This window comes from Varroa destructor, unplaced genomic scaffold (genome assembly GCF_002443255.2).
Source record: "Varroa destructor unplaced genomic scaffold, Vdes_3.0 BEIS01000003.1, whole genome shotgun sequence".
In the NCBI taxonomy this organism is placed as follows: Eukaryota; Metazoa; Arthropoda; class Arachnida; order Mesostigmata; family Varroidae; genus Varroa; species Varroa destructor.
In genome coordinates, this window is record NW_019211456.1 from 8208569 (window position 1) to 8235624 (window position 27056).

Here is a 27056-nt window from a genome sequence, read left to right on the forward strand (position 1 = left end):
CTGTTCGTCCATTGTCCACGTAATTCTGTTCTGCCATCGTTTCTGACCAAACTTCAAAGAGGAAGCATTTAAATTAAATAATTGAGCTTATGCTTTGCTGTTTGCTTATTCGCACCCATTGCTCCTGATGTCCTTTGCATCACCCTCACGGCATCATCGTATTTTTTCGATTGCCCCTTTTTTGCTACCTCTCATCTCGTTTCTCCACTCTCCACAACGTACTTCAGTGCCAGCTGGGTGCACAACCTGGCCTAGTAGCCTGCTAACAATCTGTGTAATGGCAAAAAAGGCAACTTTGCCTGTTTTGCCTTCCCTGTGCTTGGTCACTGTTAGGTGAGCGCATGAACGAACAAGCCACCGAGCTTCGACTACTCTGACGTCTGCCCTCGGTAAGGTTGCATGTGTATGCCGCCTGCTTAAGCTGTTTCATGCAGAAAATGGAACAGAAGCTGCAGTATGCTCTTGCTACCGAAAACACGCTTTAATTTTCGATTAATCGCGCACTTAGGGGCCGTCAACATTCACGAAGAGACACTCACGGGAGAACTGTTAGATGCACGAGTCGAACTATAGGAAAGGGGAGTTGAAGAAATATAGATAATGTGTATACATATATGTATATAAGATGAGAGGAGAGAGGAAGGGGATATCGGGCTAGAGGAAAAGACGTACATAGTAAGGCGGAAAGAGAAATCGAGAAAAGCAGTTTCGAGTAGCAGCAATACTGGCAGCAGCAGCGATCAACCGCCAAAAGAAAACTGACGGGAGCAACACTAGTCTCTCACGCAAGTATCGCACACATTTACCGGTGCATGGATGCCGTACACCATGCTACAAATGGCATACAAGTGTTAGCCTTCGTCTCATAGATCAAAGTTCTACATGCTGAAAAAGTCGGCTATTCCATAACGAAGTACAGATTAATGCACAGACAGGGGATTTCACACTTACTCCGTTGTTCGCCCTCCTCTCGTAACGTTTACGCGCACACAACCATTTGTCAGCAGTCTTGTACCCTTGCATTACTTGCGTTACATTTCAAGTTCAAAGTTCAAACAATAACGCTTACATATACGTTAACAACAAAGACAGGAATAAGAAAGGTTAACCCCCCGAACGAGGAGGAGGAGGAGGAGGAGAGCCAGTCGAAAGGTCGTCTGCTGCAACATTAAAACGGGAACTGAGCCCTGACAGCTTTGTTTTTACCCATATCAGTTTTAGAGGTTTACGGATAGCTGACAAGATGGCGCGAGGTAGTGTCTAGCGAAGACGGCTGAGCCGAGTTCTCAGCTTTGGCTTCAAAACGTTTGGAACACAAGCCCTATCGACACCCAGGATGCTCGAGATGAGTGATGGCCAGTTGCGTAGACTACGACATATTGAATGATATAGCTCTGATTTTTCAAAGAAATCAATACATTGTACAACATATATAGGCTAAGAATTTGATTTTATGTTTTGTGTACTGCTCAAATGTACACAATCGGAAAATAGTCTCAGTTTCCACAAAACGGCAATAATAATAACATTATTTTTCAGTTTTCCTCACTCAGACTCAGAGCAACCTGACCATTAAGCAACCTGAACGGTTCATAGCCAAATGAACAGGAAGGAATTACCTTAATTGTTTTTTTTTTTTTATTCCTGAAGCCATTCCTAAATATCAAGGTTATAGTTTGATCACATTGCCACTGGTATGAATTTATCGCGACTATTTGTAGCATAGCTGATATTACAAACATTATAGCTAAAAAAAAAACGACGCTTGAAATTTTTTTCTAGAAAATAATTGAACTTACAAAAGTTGTTTCCAGCATTTTACCCGAGTGAAGCCGTTGCATAATGTATTTGTGATTTAATTGATCTGCACGGAGAAAAACTTATATAAACCCACACATTTCACTTAGCTAGTTCCACATATATGGTGTTCTAATTAAGTTAAGTGATCCAATAAATCATGCAAAACAGCTGAAATCATCTCATAATTGGCCCACAAGTGACAGCAGCATGAAAATCCTACTCTAAGATTCAAGTTCGCAATTTCTAGTTTACTAGTATAGTTAGGGTGATATAATTCCGAACGTACCAAATAAATGTTTTGTGCGTTCCACATCCGGTACTTAGGTCGTTAAACATTACCTTAGATAGCTGGCTTCCAACACGAAGCCAAGTGTGTGTACGCTTAGACTCGAAACAAGATGACCGCGTATTCCTAAACCATCACCTAACTGTCACTGATAAGTTCAGCTGTAACTTCCGTTCACCTATTGGCATAACAGTGTTCACCTTCTTTTAAAGCTGGCCACTAGCTCAAACAATGGGCACTTTTTCCTTTTATCTGTATCTGTCTATCGCTTTTTGTCGTATTCTAGCGAAAGCCGGTTATATAGTATCATCTATGTAAAATTTTGCTAGTTCTATATTGATATCCAGCCGCCACTTGCTATCTATTAGAATTATTATTCTTTTTTACGTTCTCTTCCCATTTTACGTTGCCCCGAATTTCTTTTGTATTCTGTGTAACGATGCCTCCGTACACTACTCGTATGCGACCTGCTCAGTTGATCAGACAGCAAAATGAGCAGTTGGAGCTTTTTCTCATGACTTTCACATCTGCAGGCACCCGTCAAACTTCTCTTGCAAGTATGAGCATTTCAACCTGATCAACGCAGTTTATAGGCAGCTTACTTCGATCTCTTCAAAGCCTCAGGATCGGATTATTTATAGTAGTGAAAGAGTGGACAGCGCTGTGCTTCGAATAGGTCGGACTAGATTAGACTCATTGTTGCTTTTTCCGATAAGTTCTGTTAACATTGCCTCCCGCACCCCCCCCCCCCCCCCCCCCCCCCCCCCCCCCCCCGATGTATCGGACAACAACCGTGAAAGGGGGCCAACACGTTTGCGGACGCTTTCCGCTTCTCAAACAGTGGTTGGCCGTTAGAGCCGTTCTGTCAGTCAGTCAGTCCCAATAATTGAAGTAGCTGCTGCCTGTTTCACCGTTCACGGAGAATCTTCGAGTTACGTATATACCTATGTAAAGCTTGTATGGGCTGGAGACATTGAAACGAAAGCTTGTTGGCACAGTCTTTGGACGAGAACTTGCCCATTTCCTGTCTTCTATTGTCTCTCGTTTCTATTTCCAAGTTTCCGGTAATTTGAAGCAAACGGACAACAAAGAGGTTAATGAACGTTGTTCGTAATGTCGCCCAGCCTAGCCGCCTTTAAATCCTCTTTTCTCATACCTCGTAGTATGATGGACTCGACACAACAACTAGTTCGGTGGGCTGTGAGCCTCGACGTTTGCTTGCTCGCTTGTCGACCTGGGACTTCTAGCCAGCTGACCAGCGCGATAAACCTTCGGATGGAACCTATTCATTACAGGTTATAGCTCAGTATGACGCTTAGTGTATTACAGCAGTCGGCTGTCAAGTTATCTACTTTAGAAAGGGAGCTGTCAGGAAAGACTTGCATCGGTAGTAGCCAATCATCTCCCATTTTTCTCATTACCACAGGTTGATGCAACGGCAGGATAAGAGGTGCGGGCGGAGCATAGCAGTTCCAGCAATACAGCGTCGCCGTTCAGTGCAAGGTGACGGCGGCAACAACTTGCGAAGCTACTTGCAAAAAAAGGACAAGGCAATGAGTCCTGCATTGATTATCTCGGATTGGTATCGCTAAAAGATGAGAGGTTATGGCATCGGTATAGTCCAACTGCTGCCGACTTAATGCATTTCAACCTCTGTCTTCACTACGACAATCCCCACGTTTTCTTTATGCTTCATTGTAATCTTAATCACAGTCGCATCTACATTTGTGTGTTGCGAAAACACTATAGGATAGAATATTGACTCTGATCTGGAGTCGGAAAAACTAGACTAAAATATCCAATATCATGGCCGTAACCTGTTTTTGTGACGTTCTGCTTTCCAGGAAGGGAACTCCTGACATAAATCAAGCTCAGAAAGCTAAATAGATGCCTCATCGTACCGGATCTCCTCTCTTCGATGTAAAATCGTTATCACAGTATATTGAAAATCGGAGCGGTAAGTAAAAAGAAGTTTTTCGCCGTATGGTACGAATACACGGACGCGCCAGTACGGTAATATTGAAATAATTATGTGGTAGGAACAGGCCTTTATTGCGGTTTGCTCGCTTTTGGTCCGCGCAGGCGCCTATCTGACTCCTAGGTTGTAAGTGTTAACAGAGAGAAAGTAAAAGTGCGAGTAAGGAATAGAGAATAACATTGAGGGTTCAGCTCTGTTAAGCTGTTACCTGAAGCTGGGAGGGTGTGGTGCATCGGACCCTCCCATCTACGAAAAGCTCGCGCATGGAATACTAACGTGATGGAAGATCCTCGAGAAGGGTAGATAACTAACGACGGTACCGGCAATGGCATTTCTGGGGATGGCAGCATTTACTTTCAAATGAGAGAAGAAAAAAGCAGAAGGTCTTAGCTCGTCTCAGTCGTTTCGGCCATCGCGCAAATGTTCCTAAGTGGTCGAAAGAGTGAGATGGTCGACACAAGAGCGGCTGAGCTAAGCTGAGTTCAACCTAAAAGGCCTTGGCTCAAGCAATGGAAGAGCCACCAGAAGCGGGTTACCGCCGACTCATCAGGCAAAGTGGATCTATTCCTGTCAGTCATGGCCACAACTTTATGGCTGAGAGCTTAAGCCACCTACCCAAGCTACCGTTTGAGTTATGAGAGCTGAATGACGAGACGATGAAAAAAATGAATGGTCGTGGATTTCTAAACAGGCAGATCATGGAAAGGGATACTGGAAAAGGGGCAACTGAATATAACGGTTCCTTACATTCATTACTAAGGTTTTTCCCTTCCCCATTACGGCTTTTTTGGATTAGTTATTATACTGATTGTTGAGTTGCGTTCTTCAGATATGTACCAGTACCTTTATAGCCTCATAGAGACGAGTACACATGCTCAACTGTATAGACCAAGTAAAAAGATATTTCAAAGAAAATTTTTCCGTAGTAAGATAATTCGCTACGGACTTCGTACAGATATCGGATTGGGGAAAAGAATCGAATCGTATTCATTACCGTTTTACATCTTTTACCTAAATTCTGGCTCAGATCAAACATGTTTCTCTTCTATATATACTATAGTACGTTTCTATAAATTCCGTGCTTCAGTACGTTTATCGATGTAATAGAAACTGCTACTAGAACATACCCAGCATACCCGCGGGCATAACTGAATCAGCTTAGAAAGAAAGTTCTCACGTTTGCAGGTTGCGCAGTTGCGTACTAAAACTTTATAATTATCCGCCGCCATATATAGGGCAAAAGGCCCGGATCACCACCTCCCCAGTCCTTTTCGATAATATGAAAGCAGCCCAGTTTCTTGCCATAACTTATTCATCAGTCTAAAAGGGTAAGTTTCAAGACTCTTATTTTTGCAATACGAAACTGTTCTGTGTGGAAGAGAAGAGAGCTACAAGTGTGCTCTTTTAGACAAATGAATACTAGTTTGGCCTGGGACAGTAAGATAATGCTTCTGAGGGCGCATCGTACGCTGATATCAGGCGAAACAAGATCTCTGCGTGCAGGTCATAGCCTGTTCCCCTTTTGCTTCGAAGAGCTTCGAACCCAACAGAGTTTGTCGGGCTGGGCAGCACTATGGTTATGACATGCGTCCTCATCTTTCTCTTCATAAGATTCGCGCAAAGTAAACGACCAAAGCACTCTTTCGTCGAATCTACGCTGTGCCAACGACCTGGCAGTTTCACCACTCTTGTTTCAGTTGCAAGGCCTTCTGAAAGACGCCTGCCGGCCTGGACTCTCCTTGCCAATGCCGGATCATTGTAACAATCTAAGCAAGTCAGCCACATACGTACATACAGCTACGTAGGGTCTTTTTGGATCTTTCGTCCTATCTTTTAAATGCCGTTCGAGTTGCTATTGCTCGAAATAGTTGGCTAGCGGTCATAGCACACCACTACGTACTTATCTTGATGGTACGATCTAACCTTGCATCGGTCTAGCGCGGCGTTGGTTCTTCAAAAAGGTCTTTCAGGATGGCGGAACGGACTCGACCGAATTTGAGATAAGTTACCGATACCCCTAGGCTAACAATCACCACTCTTCAAGCGGCACCTATATCGTGTGCAACAATGGAAATATAAAAGGCGTATGTCCTTTCTGACTGCGACATGTATAGCTAGGTTCATGTGTTTCCTGACCTCATAAACTGATGTTATACCTATATGAGAAATAGAAAATTATTACTCAAAATGCTGATGAATTACTACCAGATAAGGTTGACATGGGTATTTGTGTTCACGGACGATGGCAATTTACAGGACATACATATATCGTTTGATCATTTAAATGATATACCACAATGAGGTTGCTGATCGGTGCCGGCCCTAATAAAGAAAGAATCATTTTGTGCAGAGATAAACGCATCACCTGCCGCGTATTTCAGACTACTAGCTATGTCTTTGAAATTTCGTTCTGTTCTTCATCTACGCACACTTCTTGGCTGAGCGCCATTTTTAGGAAGATCAACGGATATGTCATTTGGATATTTCACTACTGGCCAGTTGTTCTATTCTGTAAATCGGACCGCTACTTTGTAACCAATTTGTCATAGAGAAAAAGAACGACTCCTTGTGAAATGATAGAACACTCACTAAATAGCTGAAGTTTCTCTTTGACTGCGCAAATATGTTTCGCTATATACTAACTAACGACAACATTTAGCTGTCGCTTTTAACAAATTTCCCTTTCAACCAGATACAGACATTTTTGCGCAACAACAACAACTTTGAGAACCTTATCGTACGATAATCCTCCCTGCCCCTAATCCGGTTCCGTTCACACTATAGCGTATGTGGACGAACTACAGAGCGCTCCGAAAGTTGAAGGTAGTCGCTGCCGTCTCTCGTACGTTAAAGACATGATTTTTTTGCAGTTCCCCGCAAACGGCAGAGGGCGGAGAATTGAACAGAAAATCATGATAACAGCTTCGGTCGATATTACGACGTCCGTTATGTGACGCCATAATGATTTCAACGTAGCCAGTTGCATTCATTCGTTTTCTTTGCAGTAGTATATTACTCGCATATATCTTCGTTCTTGATAGATAGATAGATATATATATATATATATGTAGAAAATTGTAGTTAGAGTCAAGAAAAAAGGTTGACAAATGTAAGCCAACCCACAGCAGTCCACAAGAAGATGGAACACGAGTTCGAGTTGGATAGAAGGAAAGGTACAAAATGACGTCAGTGCTGTTTCCGTCGGCCTGGGCTGGCATTGTCCTGTTTTTGTCCGAACAATTCTACACAGATGTTGCATATGATAGCAGTTGATTGCTATGTTGGCCCATAATAAAAGACACGTTCATGATACAAATATAGCAGACACAAGTATCATTCACTGTCGAACTAGCAGTGCCTTATACATAATACATAAATGATAACAGCCTATCTGTCAAACGTCAATTCAGTAGACCACTTCTAAGTAAATGATAACCATTACGGTAACTGTTTCTAAAAGGAAGCATTTTGCGTCGTTCCAAGGTTCGGCATACGCTATGGTAGGCAGGTTATGGCCACACCATATAAAAAAGTGTTATGCTCGACTACGCAATATTCACCATTATGACTAGTTATCTATAGGGGAAATGGTGGTCGAATGGAAAGCTTGATTAAATCAACACCTAAATGCATAACCGGATGTTAACAATCTTGCCAATAGGTGTCTACTCGTAAAATGGTATTATTATAGTCAGCCATGACTCTGATCATGATTCGTTGTTGATAGTTATAGTTAGAATACGTGTCGCAATAGGGACGCACCGGAATTGTCGCTCTAGCTGCACACTCTAAAAGTTGAAGTTCTTCAACGCTATAGAGCTATTGGGCACAACAGTTATCGGGTGGCCCACTGGAACCAAAATTTCCGAGTCTCTCCCTCCTTGCTGACGGTCTCTATTTCCCTCTTTGCCCCTGCTGCTCGACCTGCCCGTCTCGCTGTGTTTCACAAGTGCGCAAATGAGCCACTCATCGCATCTTCTTTCACAGTCACTCTGTGGAATCTATGGAGACTGTTCAGAACACCGTTTGTTTAGCTTCACGTTATCAGGCATACTACCCAGAATATGTCCGAGAGGTGTACGTTAATCAATATATATATATATATATATATATATATAAAGCGTCTGCTGGTGGTTTCCTGTAGTCAGAGTGAATATTCTATTTCGTAGCTACTACTGTAAATGATTCGTGTCAAATGCTATATATATGTATATATATATATATACGTGGCGTATATTACATTAGAATATAGAATAGGACGGAAATTAATAGGACTGCAACGCATCAGGACACGTGAAACATGTACGCTGTTATGAATTCTACGACGTTCTATTCTCTAGCTATTGAGCAAGCGGCTATCGACGGTAGATGTTTGTTTTTATATTACGAAGGATCACGCATCTGTAAGGAGCTGTGCCAGAGGGCAGCACGTTAGTTACTGATCACAGTTCGATGAAAATTCCGTCCGATTGCTTTTCTAAGGGCATGATACGAGTGAGCATTTGCTAGTCACGGTACGATCCCTACAAGTAGTTAATCTAGAAAGGCGAGATATACGAATATGTGTACATACAGGCAGACGTCGACCATTCCATCCATCCATCCATCGATCCATCGATCTATTGTCTGAGTGGACTGTTGGAATATTCAACCGTTCCAACCGAAGACACATGGCCTAAATGCGTCGTCTACATTCATAGATACGAATTGTAGAGAAATGTTGCAGTCTACGTTATGTCGAAAATTTACCAGAGCCTACGATCCAGTGGACACTGCACGATATCGTCGGATATGAATAAGTGATGTTGTTTAAATTAGTATGTTTTTATATGCATACATTCATATGTACGATGTGTTATCTGCAGGCTTATTGCACAAATTGGCCATTGGGAGATGTGCAACCGGGCACAAATCTGTACAAATGGGTTTGTGGGTACTACCTGTCGATGATGTTGTCAATCCATCGGGCAATTTGTGGAGTTTTGTATGGCCCATCTGAAAGGAGTTCATATGTTTCGTATCTATTGAAAAAATAGGTAATCGTGGTATTTCCAGCGTAAATCATTGAGCCCAGTGTGACACTGACAAGTTTTTCTTCGAGTCTCGGAGGATATAAACAACCTGGTTGTTTGGGCAGTGTGAATTATGTCTCAGCTATATTTAGTTTGTATATCGGGCCTACGCGCATAGATTTATTGCAGCTTATCTCCATCCAGCGATCGCTGTCTTAACAGAAATGATTACTTTAGTTTAGTACTAAAGGATAGTTTAGAAAAGTTTAGGAAGTAATCTTCAGTGTTATGCAAAGACGTTTCTAAATCTGCTTCTACTGAATAAATGAATCGAGTCGAGGGAAAAACGATGCGCTAAAGAAAAGTGTGTATGCCCATAGGTAAGTGCCTATTTGAAAGGCACTGACTTTACTGATGCATCCATGAAAGGGCTCTCGCGTGCAGTCAGATATCAAAAGGCCTTTCTGGTTACCTGGGTGCTTTGCGGAAAAAACACCAGTGTCTTCGCCTGGATAAACTGTCAGATCAGCTCCAAATTTAACACTAAACCTACCACCATTGGTCAATTTGGCCTTGTACATCTTATATTCTGGATCATTAAACTTCGCCTTCAACTTAACGCCATAGTAATTATCAAACGATAACTTTTTTCAAGAGTTGGCCGTTTGACCGGGTACAGCAGGACTAAATATACAATAGGGATGAGCAGGTGTAATGTCAAAGCTCGAAAAATACATCGTGATGTGCTAACAGAATGCTATACCCCTAAAATTAAACTTTTTTCTTTTTTTTTTATCAGTATGTACTCTATCACTCTTTTCTCTGTTTATTTATGATAGAGAATTACTATGTCACCCCTAGGCTTTACTCGTCACAAAAGACTCATCGATGCGCCGCAATTCAGCATCATGACGTGACAAAATAATTTATTCGTCACAGTTTAGGTCCTCTGCTATTCCGAATACCGCTACTCTGAACCGGATCGTTGTATCGTGGCCGAGAAATAACCGGGACTGTGCTATCACAGAACACGGGACACGGGGGCATAGATAGGACGGTTGAAAAGGCGGACAAACTTGTAACCCTGTCCATATCCACGAAAACATTAGGAAAGCTACCTGTCCGGCCACCTGCTCGGTATCGGGGTCCAGATGTTGGGTAAGCCCAATGGACTTTGGATGACTCGCGTACCTGACATACAAGTTGTCTCTCCACTTCCTCCTAATTCTGTGTGATAAGAGACGTGTAACAAGCAAATTTTTTACGTAAGCTCTATTTGGAAACTTTTTGATGCCTCTAAGGTCGGTTTACAACTATAAATGCTACCCAAAACGTATTTGCGAAGGATGCTCGCGTATGCCTTTAAGATTTTATGTAGGCTTGGAGCTGTAAATCATGTCGGGATTCGTTTTTTAAACGCCTTCCTTCAATAAAGGCTCCTGCAAGCACCGAGAAAAAAGGGGCACGAAAAGAACAGAATCTAGATGCTGAAAAACTTCAAATTAAGGAAAATCGTGTCGGTCTTCTCTGTTTTCTTTTCTTCCTTCTCGTACAGCATCTTCAGATAGCATCTGAGCAAATATATTGTCCAGTTGATAAACTGGCAAACATGAGTGGTTACAATGAAGTGCAGGAGATCTAGCACGGATACTTAAATCCTTTACTACGACTAAACGAATGCTTATTATATGTCGATTGTATTATAGTTCGATATAGTCTTTAGAATACCTTATTCAGACCAATTAGTGCGGTAGGATGTCGTGGATCACAAAGCTTCTTTGTTGAGTGAACATAAGATTGGGTAAGCTCAACGATTTTTACGCTCTATTTCATTCGTAAACAGTCTATTCATGTCGCACTGGCTGCCGATTTTAGTGATCTGAGCAGGCATCAATGGGAGTCTATGCATGCACGAGGGCATTAACACATATTTCAGGGGTTCTAAATCATTCTATCAAAGGCATTTCATTGCTTCCTTTTACGATAACCCTGTCACTCTTTGCGTCTGGACGACAAAAGCGATACCTGCTAAGGAGATATCAAAGAAACTTGATGCAGTGTGCATATATCATATCTAATGTTATAGTAATTTAAATATCTAATAACGTAGTAAATTCAACCCTTACTACCTTTAAGTTAGGCCGGATAGTTGAATAAATACCTAATCTTGACCCAAGCCGAACCTTTTAAGTCGCTTCTAAAGAAGTAGCTCGGTAGCATTACCCACCATAGCGATTTTCTGCCCGTAGTAATCCAGAACATATAAACACGTAACATACGGCTCAATGTCGAAAGTAAGCCATTATAATAATGCATTAATAGATAGCTGTAAACGCTGTGACAGTGCATCTTGGTAGATTTGGTCGGCTACATGTGGTTTCTTGTTTGAACGGTCGCTCCACAAGGGTAGAGCATGTAATGCAGCAGTCCTCAGTGATTAGGGGGTTCATCACAACCTAGAGGACATTTGTTTCCGGTTCTCTGTTTGAAGGTGCATATAGCCGTCGAAATTGATAGCTTCACTCCGGTTTCATCGGTCAGGACGCCGCTGAATCGAGTTGCCTGCAGACGAGTAACGGTAACGAAAAGTGCTGGCACAGAAGCAGCGGACACGGCAGTCTGCGTCTCCGGAGAACACACAGTCGCTGTTCATCCATGCTATTGCGTGGAAGCTTCGTCGATTTATTAAGATCGTGGGATGTCATCGTAGCGTACGATAGATCATACTAGTCAGTATAAGCGATTTGCTACGTCCATTTGAGTTATAGCAAAGGATACTCGCCTACTCTTCTTGCTTGCAATTGTGAGCAGTACAGAGATGCTATAGTAACGTCTAGGAGACGCTATAGGGCGACAAAAACGGAGCTGTTTCACCATATACAATCCATTGAGGCGGAGCGAATTCTGGTCTTACGAGACTAGCGTGCTAAACAGTATTTCCAGGGTGGGCGCAAATAATAGGGGGACGTGGTTCCAAATGGTTACGGTTAGAATGTCCAGTACATCTTTCATTGATAGAAGTCACCATTCTTCTCCAATACGACCCATTCCGTAGCTTGTGTCACCGGTGAAAAAGAGAGCGCCTGAGTGGAAATTTTCACCATTGATAAATTATTTTACAAAACGAAGTATTAGATTAAATTAAATACAATGATGTTACCTTAAGGAGATCCATAACAACAAATACACACACTGGGCGAAAGATGGCTCAAAATGTAATAACAGACATAATTTTAGACAGCGAAGTAGGCCTGCGACTTGCTAAAAGTCATTGTATATCTGCGCTCAATTACAGATTATTTCACGTTTCAATAGTAAGACTATATCATAAAAACGAAGCGAACGAATCTATAATGGGCTTTCTTTTTCTTCGTTGCTATTTTGCGCAGAAAGCATAGGTGGCGCCGAAAGTTTGATCGGCATTTAGTTCGCCCTATGGAGAAACAAACGTCAGTTCCCGGCGGACTTTCATCAGTGAAGGCAGCCCAAGCGAACTCGTAGTCACTTGGGCCAGTTGTTGCCCTTGCAAAAGTCACCAAACATACTGATCCTCCGAGCCAAACGAAAAAGGCTATTTCAATCAAATAAGCACCCCTTTCTTATTTCCCGTGCCCCAAGCCATTACCGATTAGCCGCTGGTGGACCGGTGCGTCAAGTCAATGAAATGGCTTTTCCCTAAATATACATACTGAATACGATATCCAACTAGCCAAAAAGGGTTTCTCAACAAATCGAATACCTCCACTGCACTGATGCCCAAATCTACATCGATACTAGAAATGCTAATAGATTGCTCATGGCGTTTCGGCGAAGTGCACAGGGCGAAGTACGGGTCGATCTTTGCTAGTGCTTTTTCATTTATGTATATCAATAGAGATAAGCCAATTTCGCTATGCATGTGTACGGCGTTGCGTAGGATATAAGTAATGGAAATTCATGTGGGGCAGTACAGCGTGAAAAGTACATTTAGATTGTTCAAGTGATGGCATGATGGCCTGTTAAACCGGGGGACACTTGATGGTCGGGGGTCGAATCCGTGTTCTGTGCTGATAGCGAGCCGTCTTACGTAGTGCCTAACGGCGGTACTGGACATAAACCTTGAAATATTTGATCCGTGGCTGGCACTGTTTTACGTACGTTTCAACTTATGTCGAGCCACCGTCGCTTCAGTGGCTCGATGTAAATTGAAAACACTAAACAATAAGTATGATTAGTGAGCCAACGTATTTATTTGTGTAGCGTATGTACATCTAAAGCTTTTGATCTTCTACAGAAACGTGCGTGAAACGCAAATCGGTCCTAGGGTAAGCGCGAAAGATGATCGGAACCAGTTAAAGATTTCGGGAATCTAGCTATAATTAACGTTCGCGGTCAGCGCACCTATTCGATTTCTGAGGTGGTCAGCGTGTGACCAAAACCGTTAACCCCCCAGCAGGTGTAGCTGAATGCAGTTGTTTAAAAACACACAGCATGTGATTGTAGTTGCGGTAGCAACAGGACCAGCCTGCTATAGCTAGTTACAGTTCCGTCCAAAGAAGCTGTTGGTTTGCGACCCTTCGGATGACGGAACGTCTAGGAAAGCATCACTCTTTACGTTTCAGTAGGCAGAAATGGAAATGAGCACGCAGAAATTAGACGGACAGAAGGCGTCATCTCTATATGTCTGAGATCTCATATCGATCATGGACTTGGGTGCTGAAAAACGTCTGGACACAAGATTTTTGAAGAAAAATTTTAGAGGAGGCAAGGCTAATGGTCACCGAAGGAACGAAGCCAATAAGATCATTAAATGTCACCCTATGCATGACAGACAGATGATTCCGATAAAAATCACCTTAAGAAGTATTCATTTAACGTTAAACAGGTGATATTCGCCAACTGCGGCAGATTGTGGAACAGATAACACATTCGATATAAAAGTGTTTCTAACTGACGCCTAAGAAAAGGACAAGGATATCGCTTGCTAACGTAACGGTATAGAACTACATTTCAATATTTTTTATCCTGACAAGAATCAAACAGCCAAATTGAGTAAAGCAGACATATTGTAGTAAGAAAGTCTTTCGAAGTTCCCCTTTAAGCATCCGTAATAATATGTATAATGCATAGAGGCATACTTACAAAAACAAAGTATACGCTTTTATAAAGGATAGATGTTTTAGACATGCGACAGGACTAGCTAGTATAGGATAAAAAAACAAGTTATCTGCAATAAATTCAACTTTGAAGCAGGCGAAGGCTTTAAAGAGAATTTGAAGAAATATCTCTATGTCTAAGGCATATCTAGCTTAAAGCATAAAGCGCATACTTTTTTTTGCCAAAGCTTTTATCACTCTGGCAACTTGTGCCCTAAAAACTTGTGCCCCTTGCGCGGGTCCTCAGTCGGCTTCAGCCAGTGGGTGGTGGAGTGTTGATAGCTTGGAAGCTCTGCGATCCGTGTGTCCTTATCGATGATGACGTTTCCAAAAAATTGATAAACGTCTTCTTTTGAGAAGGAGTTTCTATAGACATAAAATATACAAACCATATCTTGTTTGCCATGTCAAAGACTATCCATAGCTCTGTTTCTCTGACACTCGGTGGAGGGGCGAAGTTATCAAATCTATTCATTTTTCGACAGAACCCACGTGTTATGAAGTTGTAACGTACTCGGCTATTCTAGATATAGCAATGAACAGATAAAGAGAAATATGTTTGCCTAAAAATGTCAAATTAATACAATAGGGTACTGTTCCTTGTGCTCTATTCGATTTACTCAGAGCCAACTGCGCACGACTACACATTGTCACCAAGGCCACCGCCACTTAAAACTACCAAAAGTTAAAAAAAAAAGTAGAAAATTAGACAGTTGATCTTATTCACAGAATATACTCCGTCTAAAAATATCCGTGCCTGCCTATATTAGTCTAGTATTTGTTACAGCTGCTTGTCATGTCGGTCCCTTTACCGCTGTTTCACCTAGCGAAAGGTCAAATGCTTCCGCACTCCGTTTTGCTGTCTGGTCCGCAAAATTACTTTTTGTAGTCGCTAGGTAACCATGCAACGGATCGGACTGAGTAGCAGCAGCCATTAAAGAGTCCATTCAGCTCAAACGCGGGTCGCACATGGCCTGCAAGAGTACTTCTTCCATTTAGATTAAGATAGAGTGCTTATCGATTATATATTCGCATGAGTGGAAATATCCTCAGGGACATGCCGGGCAGCACACGGTCTTGTCGTCGTCTACAACACCACAACTAAGCTCAACTTAGTGGTTCTGGCTTCTGGGAACAACAAAGAGAAAGCGAAAGAAAATAAATAAACATTATGTATTAGTAGTATTCCTTTACATAATACAATCAGTGCACTCTGCTTTTGGTACTGCCTTTTATTTGACAAGAAATTATACGACTGCACTTTTTGCTGTCAGCGACTCCAGCTATAGAATTCACCAAAAGGCGCTGCGTAGGTGGTGAAGCCCGCTACGGTCAAATCAATGAGTTGATGGTAACGCTGCCCGCTTGGCTGTATATCGGCCACATTCTTGCTCGACAATTGCGCATGTTTTCCGCGAATATATTCCTAGGATTCAGGTCGTATTGCTTGCCTTCCGCGTATTTCACACATGGGAGCAGTACGATCGGGCTCCGTTAAATCTGTCCTTAAATAAAATTGAGTGAAGGCGGGAGAAAGGAACCGTTACGCACGGCCATTCCACACTTTTCTTTTTGTATTCGAGTCACACATATATGCGTATATCTACTACGTTCACATTCTGCTATGGACGTTGGTGACGTTATTTCTTCTAATATGTACCTATCCCAGGTCCCTGTGACAGGAAACGGATATTTTTCGCTTGCTTACAACTGTATTGCCTGTTCTTTATGTATAGTACATATGTAGGCATCCAACATCATCGACATGACAAGACACCTACGTATGATCGTGTCTCTACTGCTTGTTATTATTGTGCTTGCCGATATCGTTGTACACACGCAAGCATATGCACACACGCAAGCATTCGCAGACCGATAGAGTAGGGATCATTCAATATCTATTTCTTATGAATATACCAACTCAGTGCGTCGTGCACTCATTCAGCGTCTGTATCACTCAATAGCAATGGCCGTGACCACGTTTCCCCGTTCTCACCTAGTTACTCTCCACTATGATGCTCCCGAGTTTTCGGCCATCATTTGGCATATCGCATGATCATGTTCTATTCAGCTTCACTGGCTTTGCAGTATGCCCTCGCTTGCAGATCGTTCATAGGCTATCATTACCGTCAGGCCGCGTGGATGCAAAACCAAAGTACAATGACAATAACAACGACAGCATTCGTCGTACTTCGTTCCTATCACTTCACAGTTCATTGTGCTTTCTCGTATTTATATCGCAGCCACCGCATCTATCATTAAAGTCCGCCCGAAGCCATTATATAGTGGAATCTGAGAGAACTAGCGAAGGCATGGATCATGTAGGAGAAAAAAATATGAATATATCGCCGAATTGGATGCCGAAGCATCAGAGGCATCAGGGTATGGGAAAAAAGACAGAGGCGGTAAGAAAAACTCTAAGTGGGTAACTAACCGACTAAGTACTGAGTCACAGTGTATGTCTGTCTGTCTTCATGGACATAGGCGAACCCTGCACATTGATCGTATATTGTATACTGTCGACACCTTGTTGATGGTAGGACGCTGATGGCCGATTAAGCGACTGCAAAAACAGCGAACCGACGTGTAGACTATGTACTACGATAACAAATATAGGTTCACCTTGGTTTTGATTGTTTTTGATTGGGAATGACTCTCGACACACCCTGAATTGTCGTGAACAATATTTCTTGTACATTTTACATAATTTTTTTAATGCTGTAATAGGGTTATTGGCATGCCATGAATGAATCTATGTATACGCGTGATGTACGTCCTTTTCGTATGTCCTTGCAGCATCTCTGCACATCCTTGCAGCTCAATCTGAACTGGAATTAACAATGTTCTGATACCGCGTTGTGCAAAAAGTGATTGGTCAAGGCAGATTTATAAACTCAACCTGCTTTTCAACGCGCGGGTGTTGATATCAACAGGTCTAGAGGGCAGGGTAGGCACAACATTTTTACCCCTTTGAGGGCCTATTACCATATTTAGTTTCTATTTTATATTTTTCTACTAAGTGCTCCCAAATCAACGCTCTCGTCTGTTGGATCTATAACGAAATACAAATGTAGGACTGCGTGACAGATTCACAGCGGGTTGAGAAGATTATGAGATAGAATATTTATTTTGTGGAGCGGCGTGCAGTACCGTATGTCACAACGATCTGCTTTTAAACCTTTGATGCAAAATTATTACTATTAGCTTTAGACAGGCAGTTTGTGGGCGCACTACTGTTTCGCTGACTAATCAGAAGCCGTTTTGGAAAAATTAGCAAACATTTTTAAACAGACAGATAAACTTTTGACGTAAGCTTTTATTAGGTCAAGCGCTTCGAATTAGGGTTCAAATCAATGATGAGTCTGCTAACATCTGTGACAAAGAAAATTATTAATCACTATACTAAAATTAAGTTAGTTCTCTGCTATTTGAATAAATAATGAGCCAACTATGATGGCGGTTGTCTCAACTCACTTTACTTTAAGGCTCAGTTCACGGCTTAAAACATCTTTGTTGATAATAAGTGTCAATTGTTTTAAATCGCACATTTGGGCCACAGCTAGCCTCCTAATTCCACGACCTTAACCACTGTCCATGTAACCTTGGACAGCTGTAATCTATTTGCAGGTTGCCTTTAAAGGGACAAATATCAGCGTTACCTTTTTCCGGTACAAAATCTTTCATCATTTCCTGCCATTAATATCTAGCACCAAGCTTTTAGCATCCCCTTTCATGATTCAACGACAGTCTTTTCGTGTCATAGATAGCAGCGAATAACGAACGGACAGCTCTATGGTACAAATTTTTTTCGGCCATCACAATTTCACAAAGGATCTTTCGGTGGGGAAATTTCGCTAGCAGCCGCTTGGACGTCTTTGTAGTGAGAATGGACGTAAGTCGCCAATGGCAGCCAGAAAAACCGACCCTCGCTACTGATTTATTTTCTTGATGTTTCTCTATCTGAGGGTTCTGTGTCGCCTAGCCAAGAGTCTACATCCATTGACTATCTATCGTTCCGTTCGAATCCACTTACTCCGAAGTCAACCAACAATATTACGCCATACAGGGACCAAGAAGCGGCAAGCGAGCGAACAGGGCCATTATCGAGAACACAAAGGCCATCTTCTGCAATGCTATTCGCCTTTTCGTAGACGCAACGAAAAAAGAGACCATGCAAATCTCCGTTCCCCATTTATCGGTCCAACTCTGTTTGCGGTCGATCTGGATTCGGTGGATCTAGAAGGAGGCGACTTTTGCGCCTCGTGTTCCTTTTGTGCTTTCTCTACGTTCATACGTATTTAATCACTTCTTTGCTCTGCCCCTTTTTTGCCAACTCCAGCTATATTTAGTTCTTGATTAACAGAATGAAAACGGGCTAAATGGACCCCATTCGGATTGCTGAGGTGCAAGGGGAGCTGTGCAATACACGACAGATTTGTCAGAAGGGCTGATGCAGTAAAAGCTATACTATATTGTATAAATTCTCCTAGATTTTTGTACGTTTTCCTTAATTATAACGGATCGGTAACTGAATAAATCATTTTAGACAAATCAATCGTTAACAAAAGATAAGCTTGTAGGACATAAACAGGACACGGCAACTCGCGATGCAATCGCAGGATTATCGGCGGCTCTCACTGCAGAAATTGAGAAGTACAGTAGCTAATGGGGAATGAAGCGGTACGAGTTCTTTTTTAGCAGCGGTTATATTTAAGCAGCAGCAAAAATTCTCTCCGTATTCCGTCTTTATGGCTAACAAATCGAACTAACTAAAAGGCAACGTCCTACATAAGTTCGGTAAACAAACCTGAAGCGGTAAAGGCCTTCGGCGTCCCAGTGAAGACGATGCAAAAAGATTCGATTAGTTCCAAACCATTTAATGTAACCAGCGTATTACCGAAGGTATTCACCTAGTAACCTTTACTATGCGTCTTCGTTAGGAACGGTCGAATACGTTTGAGTGCAATATAAACAGGGTTTTGTTAGCTTTATCGGACTTCTCGCTCATTTCATCCAAAAACAAAACAGATCATTTGTATTCTGCAGGAATAGTCCAAATTTCGCTTATAGCGCTACGACTTTTTCACAGATAGTTGCAAATTAGCTTTACCTAATCTCCAACTGTGTGGACATTATGATGTCAGGTACTTTTAGTTACCATTGATGCAACGTTTAAACCAGCAACAGTATAGCCATTCATATCATTTTTAAGCACTAAGTAAGACAGCATGCCCTTGGCAACTGTTGTTGCGACAATCGTTACTACTTATTTGTTAAAAAAAAAAAATATGCCCTTTTGAGAAGTAAAGAGCTGGAAAGGTTGAGAAAAAAAAAAGCAAACAATGATGGTATACAAATATGTCGATTTGTTACGCCTTCGTATTCTCTTATTTATGAAACGTGCCACAATGTACACGAACAACAACTAAAAATATCTAAGTCATATTGAACTCTTTCTTAGTAAATAAGTGTATTTATATATGTAGCACTCTAGAGTGTCTCGCTCGCTTCTGTTATGTTCCTCAGGCACGGTAATATTTACCCAATTTATTCAATGGCGCCTTCGTCCCGCTAAACATTTCGATCTTATAGCCCTTCGAATCAGAGCTGATTGAACATTAGCTCGACAGTTTTTTTTTCTGGGCCGATTTCTTATACCGTAAAGATACTTTACGTCACCACGAATAGGGGCAGTAGGCACCACGCATGAGCTGAAGTTTGCAATGCGACCCGTTAATAACTCTACTGTGACAAGCAAAGCCTGCGAGAATCAGTACAGGATGTTTAGCGCCATTATCATAGACATTGATTAGCGCTAGTTTCACAATCAGGGTTTATCTTTATTCTGAGATATTGATAGCTGTATAGAGCAACCTAACTTATGGGTATCTCTGGGTATGTTACCATGGTAGCCATAACCAGCAAGCTGCCACGCTGGTTCACGTTGTTTGCGGCGTTGGAAAAAATTATTGCCAGATATTCAGAATCAGGAAAATAGGAAAGTAATGAAAATAAGGTATTATTATTGGGATTAATAGCTCTTTGTGTGGTTGCCCTGCCGTTTCAAAGCCCATTGAAAAAATCCTAGATAACTCCAGCGAAATCCACTCCTGTTAGGGGCAAGTCCTTGATGCCATGGCTAAAAACAAGTGACTCCGAACACATGTTGACCTAGGACGAATAACAGTAGTGGTAAACATAAAAAAAATAACTTAGAACACGATACTTGTTACATAACATCATAGATTCAAATCGACCTGTCTGGATCGTCCCTGATTTTTCAACACTTACCGAATTTAGTTTGTGTAAGCACATAAAGCGCCCTGTGCTTAGTATAGACGACGTATGCTTGTTTCGCATAATTTGGGTTTGAATGTTGTCTACGCCCTGAGCAAACCCAGGGTTGTTGCAGCACAAGGTAAGCAAACTAGAGCAATACGACACAGAGGGCAAAAGAGTAGGTTTAATTTTGAGAAAATATGTAGACAATTAGGAAGAAATGCCCTGACAGTCCGTTGGAAGCATATGACAAACAATAATATGCAAATCACCTGAATTTTCGCTACGCAGGTTGGGGCACCTAAATTGGGATAGGCTTTGGTGGGTAATTTGCCGTGACGAATATATATTCATCCGTCATTCTTGATACTGCAAAAAAACCTGTTGTTTGAAGAGGAAACGTAATTTTTTTTAATAATAGATGCGCTGTTTGAGCAAAAATGAGCTATTATACACAATCTCTTTGTGTACTATGAACTAGCTACCGCATTTCAAAAAACCTTTTTTGTCGTTTGAAATCGAGCACCCGCGTTATCGGCAATTTTTACACGGCGTTTTAACAGTACCTCTATGGGGCAAACCGAAAGATTTTTCGCAGGTTTTGGCTCTAAAAGGCTCAAAAATTCACAAAAGTGGTTTGAAAGGCACTTTCTGACACAATTGGATTGTTGATATAGAAATGAATGGCGTCTTGGGGAGGAAAATATACATTTTCAACTCGGTTGTCCTGATAAACTCTTATAGTTATAATATCTGATGTTTTGTCGTTTAGCATTTTCTTAGACTTTTCGACTATTTTGAACACAGCATAAAGCGTATTTAAGCGATACATTCTTAAATGTATATATCTCATAAAATCACTAGAAGCATGATATTTATTGAAAGACTAGTTGAGGACTAAAGAAAAAATATTTCAGAAATAACTAATGAGTAGTTTAGGTTCCGAATCGGTGCTGCGATTGCTATCAATGGTGATTACATTGAACACATAGATTGTTAGGAAGGACATTTATGGATCATGTTAAATTTCGCCCAAATATCCGTTTTTACTTAAATACAGCTTTGAAAAAATTATCTATAAGGAAATATTCCAACTTAGGTCCCATACTGTTTATCTATATTTTATATACAAAGAGACAGTACGACTCATTTCAATCGTTCTAAGTCGGTATAAAAGCCCAAAAATAAAAATATCATAGACGGTTAGGTAATTAAATTATTTCGTTATATTATCTCTACGTATGTTATAGTGGTTGAAGCCCACACTATGTTTATCAATTTCACAGAAATCGCATTCTAGAAATTCGAATAGGCTGTACAGAGCAGAGCAGGTCCATCCAAAACTGTCCCTTGATACGTTTCTGTGTTTCGTGTTATCGCTTGATTTCCTCTGATTAATAATCACTTGATTATTCTAACTTTAATGCTAGCCTGTAATCAGGTGAGACTACTGCACTAACTGTCCCTTTTTCCGCCTACGTTAAACAGGATCAAAATATATAAACGATAAAGAGTCAATCTACTGCAAACAGAGGTAGGACGCGGCCGGTAGAAGTAGGTTGTAGGCATAGGCGGTTCGTGTCCGTCACACGACGCTTTTTGAGGAAACACTATAGTAACAGGCATCGGTTGGTTCGACGTCTTACCCATATGAGCCCATGGAGCATCGGGTTTTCCTCGCGGCGACCAGACGTTTTTTCCCGTAATTCTGCGAGGAGTTGAGTAGCTAACCCAAGGCCTGCACGCCCATTATGCCTCTTGTGAATCGCGTCCAACTTCCAAGCACGGCCGCTTCTATTAGACAATTGTCTGACAGATCTACTATCAAACCGTTCTTCCTTTGGACTTACCAGAGATGAGTGTTTTTTCGGGGTTAAGATGCGGAAACTCAATGCTTACAGTGCAGTAATTAAGGGGCGTCAGTCGAGGAAGACGGTAGGGTCGCCGACTAGAGCGAACCACTCTTTTATCCACAAGGGTCATCTTCCGCGTTGGGGAGTGCTATTATCGTAGCTGCCGTTGTTGGTATCATAGTTACTCCATAACTTTCCGATTTGAAGTTCTTTATGCTAAAGCTGTCCAAGCCATCAAACCACAGGAGTCTTATCGATTCTGTTCTGAACCCCCTGTTTCAGTAACACGTGCTGATTTCGCCCGTCAACTGACCCGGGGACCCTGCTAAAATGAAACATAATGTGAGTAAAACTTTGATTTTACTCGGTATGTACTGCAAGTATCATTGCAACAGACGTCGAGACAATCACGGAGGAAGAGACTCATGAAACATAGCAACTAACTCCTTTATCCAAAGCTCCCATCGATTTAGAGAAAACATCATGCAGCGTCTACTAGCTATAACGGTGGTTCTGATCATGAGACGAAGAACATACATAGGGCTATCGGGAATCCGTGATCTGATGGACGTACTGCCTCACTTCAGCTCATATCTGATAGTTGTTTGAAGACGCGAACTTGTCTAGACAACTTTCTCGTAAATGTTGCCAGTCCGTCCGTAGCTCTCACCAGCAATCAGCCGTACACGAGTGCATACATATTTATTATTGTCCTTTATACTCTGTCATGTAGTCTGCAAGAACAGGCCTGCGGTTGGACGTAGCTCGATTGAAATTTCTGTTGGGCAACTTTCCTAACGGCAGCAAAATACCAAACGGAGCTACAAGCGCAAGTCGACCAGAAAAACACACTTTTATGTATTAACAGCATCGTTCGTTAAAGTGGGATCAGATAAGGTAGGACCAGGAATGGCGTTGCCATCGGGCTGAGCCGAAACAAAAGCAAAAATAGGTCTCTCTGATAGTCCTCAACAAAAAGTATTTCGTTTTATAAACTATTTGTTTGTTCAAATTGTGGTGAAATGATCTATGCTAGAGATAGATGTTTATATTCTTCAAGTAATTACACAGTGAATACATACGGATTACGTAACAATGATAATAATAAGATGACAAGTTGAAATAGGATATTGTATTGTAAATAGATTAGGCGACCCATTACCAGCGTCTTATTAGCTAGTAGCAGTTAAAGCTAATTGTCGTCCAAAGCTTGGTTTACTACCAACTTTCTCTATTTTGTCAATTGTTCTTAAGTATGTACCTTGATTACTATAATCGGTCAACAGGATTCATACCTACAAGTCCTATCCATATTTATAGGCTCATACTTTATAATTTATTTTAAAACAACATTTAAAACATAATAACAATATTCTCACCTGTCCTGCTTACGCTAAATGTACTAATTCTAATTCCTCAGAAAGGCTCATTCATTTGGATCTCGCTGTCAAGGAAGATCCATTTCATAGCACTGGTCACCTGTTTTTAAGTCGTGATACTATGTCAATGATACGTGTGTGCGTTCGTATACTTGGAAAATAGCCCGTCTTGCCTTGTAGATATATATTTAGTGCTCGAAACATAATTGACGCGGCTTACATTTTTTTTTAAAACAGATATTAGGTCGTCCTTTCCTTTCTCATCCTAACTAAAGCACTATTCTCGGACCAGCTTATTCAATGTCAATCTTCGCCATGCTCTTCCGATCATGGTTTCAGCTGAGCCAGCTGTAGTTATTTTCGGATATTACTTCTCTGATTTCAGAACAAATTCCTAGTACTAACAGTTAGCAAAGCGACATTGGTACGCCGAAACTCGCTGAACGATATTTCACACGGGTTACAGACATCTTTCTCCTCACTTTTGGCTGAACCTAAGCTAAAGACCTCAAAGTCAGAAAAAGGCATACAAAAGGGACAGAAAACAACAAGTAAACCAATTTATCGATTATTAAGCTTTATTTCAAAAACGGTGGCCCCTCTCTCTCTCCTTTCCGAACCGCAGTTATTGGAATTGGTTTTTGGTATCTTTGTTCTATAAATGCGCAGACCTACCGTGGATTATTCATCCTAACAAGCTTGCTCCTACCTTCATTGTAGGACGCATAGACACTGGTAACAAGGTAAAGTTTCAATCACGGAAAGCCAAGCTAATTTTCATTTTGCAGCCGTTTCTTTGACTTTCAAAGAAACAGACAGATCAGGCAATAGTTGATCTGATTTTACTTTACGTTTGGAGGCCAGGTTCTGATCTTCGCTATAGGCAATTTGCGGTTTCGTTCGTGCTAATGCGAGCTCAAAAGGTAATGAACGCTTTTTTCAAATGTTCTTTTCCCTCATCCCTCTGCAGTATTTAGTGAGTGAAATTTCATCTCGAGTTCGCGTTTTGAAGATGAATGCCCCTCGTAAAAAAGGAAATCATTTCATTCATCACCTACAGTGCTTCATCTTGCATCGAGATCAAAAGGCTACCACAGCAGGCTCGATATAGTTATTCCTATATCGATATAGTTATTTATAGACGATGCTATAACTGCGAAAATTGTGCAAAAGCCGGTTTGCTAAATTGCAGGACGACATTTTGAATTTGGAAAATGTGCTTTGCTTGGGAACCATCCGAGGTCGACTAAATCCTAGATGGCGAACAGTCCTTTAATTGGTCAAGGAGATAGGCTCGAGTATCATCGAACACGTTGAATCAATAAAGTTTTATTAAAACTTGGGGCTGGGCTGACCTGTTATCCATGCAATACGTATGAGCGAACATGGCTTTTCTTGCCTTTCAACATCTCATCTGAAATCATGCATTACTCAGCTATAAAGAGAAGTTCTGGTATAGAAGTTTACGGGTGATGAGAGACAGTACATTTACGTCAACATGAAGAATTAGCGGTTTCGCCAGATATACCTAAGCCTAGATTCAGACCAAATATTCGTTTGAGAAATACTGTGATTTGAGTTCAACTTAACTGGAAGTGTTTTGTATACTGGGAAATGCGTAATACAAACAAAACACTCGACAATAATCGTTGTACGACATAGTTGCATTCAGTTAGCGAGTCGTGGAACATAATAGACCAGAGAGGCAAAACAGACATCCTTCTCCACGACAAGAGAGATGTTATGATATTTAAAAATAGAGGCTTGTGTTGCCTGCCGGGAGGACGTACGATCGATGTTCTGCAAACGAGAGAACTCTCGTCTTTACGTAGCTACCCCTATGTTGAAAACCATAATATTTTTTATATTACTACAATTTTAGAAAGGCAGTCTTAATTAATACGGCTCTTGTTTTTATGCAAGCGGTGGTTCCCATCTAAATCGAGAAGGTTATCGGAATTTAATATATTGACGGAAAAATTAGTTAAGGAAACATGCGCGTTCACTAACTTTTTTGCGTAAAGAATTGGCGAAATCGAGCCTTGAGACATCCTACGATAGAGATCGCCGGGTAGCTATTGCAGATTTGAAAGCTAATAACAATCCAAGGCATTCGAGCTATTTAAGGAATAGCCACTACAACCTATTTCCATGATTGAAATGCGGTCGGACCATTAAAACCGGCGGCTCTATGATGGTAACTAGCTGACCGAATATAATTGTTGGAGACGAGCAGATATCTGATGCAGAAGTTAGGCTAGAGGAAACCAGTGACTGCTCAGTTCAGTGTTTGTTAACGTTGATTTGAGAGAGCAGGTGGGCCTGGAACAAAAGAAGCTGTACAGCACTAATCAACGCTAAAGCAATTAAACCGATCGGTTTGTTTTTTCGTATGCGGCCATACCTGAATCCTCCATTCGTTAGGTCACGGCACTTATTGGAGTACCGCTCGTATATATGCCAATCTAATACGTCAGTAGTCACTGGTGGAATCACTTGCGCAGTAAGTTGATGTCCAAACAGGCAACAAGACCGGCCAACGTGACGAAGAGTGAACGCCTAACAAACGACCTAATGTCAACGATATGGATGTTCAGCTAACCAAATGCCACACGCGGAGCCGGTTACTTCTCCGTTATGTACTTCCGGGACATGCAGTGCCGCCCCATGTCTCCAGCTCCGTCGGCGACTATGAAGGTCCGCTCTCTGTTTTCTGATGAAGGGCCTGGTCTAAAGGCTAAGGGAAATCGGGCATAGGGAAGTTTAAGCATTATTCTCAGTGATCCAAAGTGTTCCTCGCTGCTGCCTGAATACTTCCAGCCCTGTCGATTCGGTCGAAGCTGCCCGGCCGTTTCGTTGTCGCGCCAGCTGCTTCGGGCGCATTCCACACCACTCCGACGATAACGATATCGCCACTACCGGCAACGCCATCCTAAATCTGCCTCGTATCTGACCTGATCCGCGCGCATGCCTGCCTGTTTCGGCTGACTTGCCTAGGTCCAGTTAGTAACTCATGCTAGCAACTCGACATACCCTTTTCTGGTCCTGCCCTCAACTCTATGAACTCTGCGCTGCCCTCTTGTCCTCCATCGCCTACAGCAGGCCAAATGGTTGCACGCCAATGTGGCCTGTTGCCAACCGACCGCCAGCAGCGCCGGCCGACCGAATCGTCTCTCATACGCCCGCTAAGAAGTACCGGGGAGTTTTCCTAAGCCCCTGGCCCTCTCCACTTACGGTTCGTTCGCCTTTGCGGCTTATTTTTCAGACTCTCAGGGGGGGTCTGTTCTCTCTTGTTTACCTCCGCTTCCTATCATGTTAGTTCGTTAGCATCGTT

General features: G+C 41.8%; 1 long non-coding RNA gene across 1 annotated transcript in view; it reads left to right on the top strand.

Moving 5' to 3' along the window:
* Positions 1-27056, top strand: part of LOC147756472 (uncharacterized) — a 49956-nt gene that overhangs the window by 13706 nt on the left and 9194 nt on the right. Inside the window, exon 3 of the long non-coding RNA XR_015324431.1 lies at positions 3931-4043. This is a non-coding gene — a long non-coding RNA (uncharacterized LOC147756472). The remainder of the gene's footprint in view (positions 1-3930; positions 4044-27056) is intronic.